At 43.1% G+C, this 6,121-nt stretch overlaps 1 long non-coding RNA gene across 2 annotated transcripts in view; it reads right to left on the minus strand.

Annotated features, from left to right (window-relative positions):
- Positions 1-1,790: 1,790 nt before the first annotated feature.
- LOC138759935 (uncharacterized) overlaps positions 1,791-6,121 on the minus strand; it is an 18,949-nt gene continuing 14,618 nt past the window's right edge. Inside the window, exons 4-6 of one of the 2 annotated variants that reach the window (XR_011355247.1) lie at positions 6,049-6,109; positions 5,808-5,943; positions 1,791-3,429 (exon numbers count right to left, since the gene is read on the minus strand). This is a non-coding gene — a long non-coding RNA (uncharacterized lncRNA). The remainder of the gene's footprint in view (positions 3,430-5,807; positions 5,944-6,048; positions 6,110-6,121) is intronic. The other variant, XR_011355248.1, reaches the window with a different exon arrangement.

The raw sequence follows: 6,121 nt of genomic DNA on the forward strand, positions 1-6,121 counted from the left end.
GTCTCTCTCATCCCTGCCAGACTTTACTCAGTGAATCCCAGTGCCTGAACTTCAAATGGAAACACATTGGGTGGGATGGTGGTGGGGTGGTTGGGTGGGGGCAAACTGTTTCCATTATAAACCGCAAGCAACTAAAGTACCCACAGCACTCTACAGATAGATGTTGCCAGTACATTACACCAGGAAAGGGGATAGGACAGGTAGCCAAAGCATTGGTCAGAAGAGCAGAGGGTGGTGGAGAGGTTCAAGAAAGAATTGGAGCTCAGAGTTTTGAAGGGGCGTAGACAGGTTCTAAAGTTAGGGGGAGCAAGCACATCGTAAAAAGTGCCACGAGACATGCCAGATGGTGAGTCAGTGGCTGGCATTGGAGTGGGGGGAGGGGGTGGCATCGGAGTGGAGGGTGGTGATGGAGTGGTGAGGGTGGTGTCAGAGCAGAATGGGGGGGATGGCTGGAGGCAGGGGGCAGTGTCGGAGTGGGAGGGGATGGTAGTGGAGTGGTGGGTGCAGTGTCGGAGTGGAATGTGGGGTGGTGATGGAGCAGGGTGGGTGGCGGCATTGGAGCGGGGAGTGGCAGTGGCATCAGAGTGGGGGGATGTGTGGCAGTGGCATTGGAGCAGGTGGGTTGCTGGAGTGGTGTTGGACCCAGGGTGGGGGAAATGCAGAAGTTTTGAAAAATGTGCTCAGGGGAGCGGCCGCTCTCCCTTCACCCCCCCCTAGCTACACCACTGGTGGGTGCGTAGAATGGCTGCCACAAGTAGTATTGGAAGCTGAGATGATACCAGTATTCAAGAGGATTCTAGATCGACACATGAATATGCAGGGAGTGGAGGAATATGAATCATGTGCAAGCAGTGGAGTTTTAGTTTAATTTGGCATCATGTTCAGCACGGACACTGTGTTGAGGGGCTTGCTCCTGTGCTGTAGTGTTCAATGTTGTATGACGATGATGGCATGGAAGAATGAAAATGTTGGAATCCATGAATAGAGAGAGATTGGTACTGATATTTACTTCTCTCGGAGCCAACATTCGGAATAAGCTCCCCACCAGCTGATCCTTACTTGCTTGACATTGCTCAGTCGATGATAGGACATTTCCATTCCACCCTATTCCACACACCCACAATCTGATGCCGCCGCCACCCCCCATTCTATTCCACTGCTGCTGAGGGAGAGACACAGGCTATTGGGACTTGTACCTTTGACCAAACTAGAATCTAAGCTACTTCCTCTCCTGTGAGAGGACTGAATATTTTAAAACACCAAACACCTCTACACTAAAACCTAAACAACTACATATTTAAGCCTGTTAAACCATCACATCAACACCAAACTTCGACAGCACAGATGCTGAAAGTTTGGGGTGAACATTGCCCCTTCAGCCCACAATGTTATCCTGACCCTATAAATCCATGATCAATTTAACCCTTCCCTCTCTCACACCCCCAATTTTTCTTACATCCAAGAGTTAATGCCACTATTATACCAGCCTCCTCCACCACTCCTGGCAAAGCATTCCAGACACCCACCACTCTCCCCTAAAATTTCCTCCACCCACCCAGAACAGACATCCTCTTGTATTGACCATTGCTGCCTGGGTAAAAGGTGCTGGCTGATCTAAGCCACTCATTATCTTACACACCTCTATTAAATGGCCTCTCATCCTCTATCACTCAAAGTTATTTTGTTTCCTTAATTCCCAAACAATCCCGTTTTCTCAAACTTTAAACTGTACACAGGCAGAGAAAGGAAAAACATACAGAAAAGTCAAGTGTAAATTCTTGTTGGTGATTTATTTAGAGTACTGTTTTCACACGCTCACTGGTGCTCGCTTTGCAGTAGGACTATTCAACCATAACAGATGTCACTCATATACAATTGAATAAATAACTATAAAAATTGTCTAAAATAATAATTGCCTGCATGGGAATGCCTTTCCAACTCATCAGGACCAGTTGGAATGTTTAAAGAATATGATACCCCTTGCTCTGCAGGAGAAATTCATCTCTCTTAGGGATCTGGTGCAAGTCTTCGACTCCAGAGCCGTCTGTCAGCCACCTGTAATGAGCTGTCTGGGAGACTAATTTCAGCCCACCCAAAGTCTGAGCAAGTCCGAGCTGCCGATGGCAGGGGGGTCAAAGTTTCCTGGCAGCACTGTGGTTATCTTTGCATGTTGAGGAATGCTTAACCAGTCAGAGCAAGAGCACATTTATTACTGTTCCTTAAAAACAAATGGTCCCTAATTTTTCAACTGGCATAGCCAATAACAAATGTTTTATTAGCTCAGTGCGTTAATAATCTTGTGTTATTAGTTCCCTGTTATGTTCCCCAGGGTCAGAATTGCAGTTTCAAACCATTGACAGCAACTAGCGCCTCAGGATACAAAATCACCATTCCTCCCTGAAAATCAAAACTTTATCCAAATTTCTTTCCTCCCTAGCCATACTCTCATTCTATTGTTCTACATTTTCTTTCTAATCTCTTGGCTCTCTTTCGATACTCTTCTTTGCATCACTTAAACATAGCCATTTTTAAACTTTCATAATATATATACAGGACTGGGTCCATGGGTAAATTACAGTATGAACACCAATATGAACTAGCTTGTGGTTGGGTATAAAACCAGTCATGGAAAATGGGAACATGGAGTATATGTGCTTGTTGATAGTTCCTGAAAACCAGGACAAGGAGTCTAAAGAGTTAAATATTCCCTCCTAAGACCAACTGTCATTCAACTATTGTTGAGTAACTCCTTAAAATCCATCTCTGTGACTGGGATCTCTGATGCCCTTATTCACTCTTCACTTTTGCTCAATTAAACATTTGCGGAGTTCCTTTGGATGATTTCCTGTGTTAGGTCAGCAGTATTGTTGTCTTAATTAACTTGAAGAAAGGCACCATAAGCTGTATTTGTACCATGATTACAACTAAGGGTTGGTAAGAAGATGAGGAAGTCAGCAAGTGGAAGGGCCAAACTTTGTACACCTGTAGAAGGCCACTTGTTAGCAGATTCATGAGGGCTGTCAGGCTCTTGAACTTTCCTCAACTATCCAAACCACAACTACTTCAGGACCACGAAAGATCTCTCTGAACTATTGAAACGACCCTTTTTTTTGCATTAACTGCAATTACGAATATTTATCATTTTATATTTATTCTTTCTTTTTCTGTCTCACGTCACATTATGGTAACTGAATGTGTAGTTAGTGGATGCAGCAAGTAAGAATTTTGGAGCATTTGTACATCGTACTACATATGTGACAATAGACGCTTATAGGTATCTCATGTATCTCACACCCGTGCAGGAGGTTTGCACATGTCGTCATGCACCAGGATTCCAATCTACACCTTCCTCTTCTGCCCACAGCCAGCAGCTAACCAGATTTCCACGCATAACAGAAAGAGCAAAATACTCAGCAGGACAGACAGCATCTGTGGAGAGAGGATCAAGGACAAGTTTATCAGAACATTCATTCTGTGTGTTTTTATAACATTCATTCATGTCAACTAAAGGAAGCGAATTAAAAAATAATTGAAAGCATAAATTTCTCTTACGCCCCCAGAGCACTTTGCAACCAATGATGTTCTTGTGAAGTGTAGTCACTGGTAGGAAATGTGGCTGCCATTTTGTACACAGCAAAATTCCATTAGTAGAATTATGGTAATAAGTCTAAGTGATGGTGATTGAGGTGTCCAGTCAACATCAATAGTTCGCTGCACTTCTCTTGAAATAGAATCCAAAGGGTCAACAACATTGAACTTAAGTTTAAAATCTCACCAGAGGTATGAAAAACTGGAGATGAGAGAAGTCTGAAACAAAGGCCAAAAGTACGGGAAACACTCAACAGGTTTGTGCTGCTGCATGTTGGATGGAGAAGCAGAATGAATGTTTTGGGGTTTGTTGCTCTCCTGACAGATACTTTGACGTGCTGAGTGTTTCCAGCAGGTTCATTTTCTGTTTCTCATCTGAAGGATACCATTTTTGATCAAACTCACCCTTTGAAAGAAGAAGCAGAGATTTTGTACGTGATTGAAAAATCTGGTATCTACTGATATTCAAACTAACTGGGATTTAAATGGGAAATTAAATACATAATGGGAATCACCTGGGATTTGTTACTCTGCTTTCCATTAGTTCTCACCCCTTCTTTCCCCCATGTCTCCTTACCTTTAGCTCTGTCTCTCTCTCTTCCCTTTTCCCTCTGTCTGTTCTCAGAGCCAAATACTAAAAACCCCAACCCCCATCAATTCTCCCTTTCCTCTCTCCTGTCCTCATAACCAATTAACACCATTTGTCTGTTGTTCTTCCCTTTTCACCAGCTTTTTGATATAGGCCCCTTGCCTGCTTTTTGCTCACACCTCGAGGTAGGGCTCAGGCCTCTGGTAATATATCTTTACCTCCTATGGATCTGAGATCTGCTTAGTTCCTCCACCATTTCTGTGTTTATGTTAATAGGAGATCTGCTCTCAGACCAGTCACCAGCTCCTATGTGTACAAGGCCATGTGAGACCAACCAACATCCTGAGGTTTGGTTAGTCATGATATTAAAACAGGCAACAGTGTGAAAAAACTTGGGTTTTGGGGCTTCAGTTTATTTTTCTGCACTTTCAAACCCTGTCCAATAAATTTAAATAGAATCATACCCTATCATCATTGATTTATCGATACAGTATAGAAACAGACCTTCAGTCCATTGAGTCTGTGGCAACCAAGAAGCCGCTATTGACATTAATCCTACACTAATCCTATTCCATTCTCTCTAATTCCCATCAGCTCCCCCCAAGATTCTATCATTCACCAACACACTGGAAACAATTTAAAGCATCCAACCTATCAACCTGCACATCTCTTGAACGTGGAAGGAAAATGGAGCACCTGGCTCAAAACCACGTGGTCATAATAAGAGCATGCAAACTCGACACAGGTCAGGATCAAACCGGGGTGATTGGAGTTGTGAAACAGTTATGGTATAGTGTCATGAAAGTTAGTCTCATTTGATTTACCACTTCCACCCTCTCCATAGAGTCATGCTGGCTGAAAACCACGTTCAAGTTCAAGTTTATTATCATCTGACTATACATATACTACCAGATGAATATTTTGGATTGTCAGTCACTTTTACAGTCACTAGCTTCTGGTTCCCAGGACAAAATCTGAACTCAAACCATTATCAGTCCAGTCTTCTGGATTACTAGATGAGGAAACAACAAGGAGTGGGCAGAGTCAGCGGGTCAGGTAGTAACCATGGAGAGAAACAGACAGTCAGCGTTTCAGGTCGGGGACATTTTTCAAGACTTGTTTGCCTGGTTTATCTGCACAGCAGCCTACCCTCTACCACATCTCTGCTACATTCTGCTTCAGCTCTAAAATCCAATTGCAGAGGCTGGTCAATAAAATCTAACAAGACCTTCTCTGGAGGAATGCATTGTCCTGGATTCTTGTGAACAGAATAGCAAAGTCAGAGCTGGAATTAATTGATTAACTCCCTTTGCAAAAACTTTGCATGATATTTGAATATTTGGGTGGCAGATAGACTGATTTATAATCTGTTCCATAGGGTCTATCAGATTTCATTTGCTGTATCATTCAACGCTCCAGAGATATCCAGGAACCAAGTTTTGTGGAAGTGCTGTGCTGTGCAACTGAGTTAATCTAAGACACACTGCAAGAAGGGCTCTCATGACATCCAGATCATAAAACATTCAGATCTTTGGTTTCAAGCAGTTGGTGTGAACGTGATCACCACACAGTAAGAAGGATATCAAGGGATTTTGGGTCAGCTCTGAGATTTAAAAAAAACACCCATAACCTTATTGTAGAGCAGGGGATCCAAAGGAGCTGAATGGCTTACTCCTGTCACATCATCCACATTTTCTTCAGACTGAAGTCTTCCATTTCTTTAGAGACATTCCAGTGATTTTCAGTTGGCAAAATCGTGCAATATCCTGTCTCAATGAGAAAAAAAACCAGAAATAGGAGCAGGAGGATGTCAGGGATGGGCAATAACTGTTGGCATTGCCAAACACAAAGACAGGGAGATAGGTCCTCACCCAGAGTCTGAAGAATCTTTGGAATCTTGGAGACAGCGCAGATTCAATTACTGAGTACATTCTAGACAGTGAT

Source organism: Narcine bancroftii, chromosome 4, assembly GCF_036971445.1.
Source record: "Narcine bancroftii isolate sNarBan1 chromosome 4, sNarBan1.hap1, whole genome shotgun sequence".
NCBI classification, from domain to species: Eukaryota; Metazoa; Chordata; class Chondrichthyes; order Torpediniformes; family Narcinidae; genus Narcine; species Narcine bancroftii.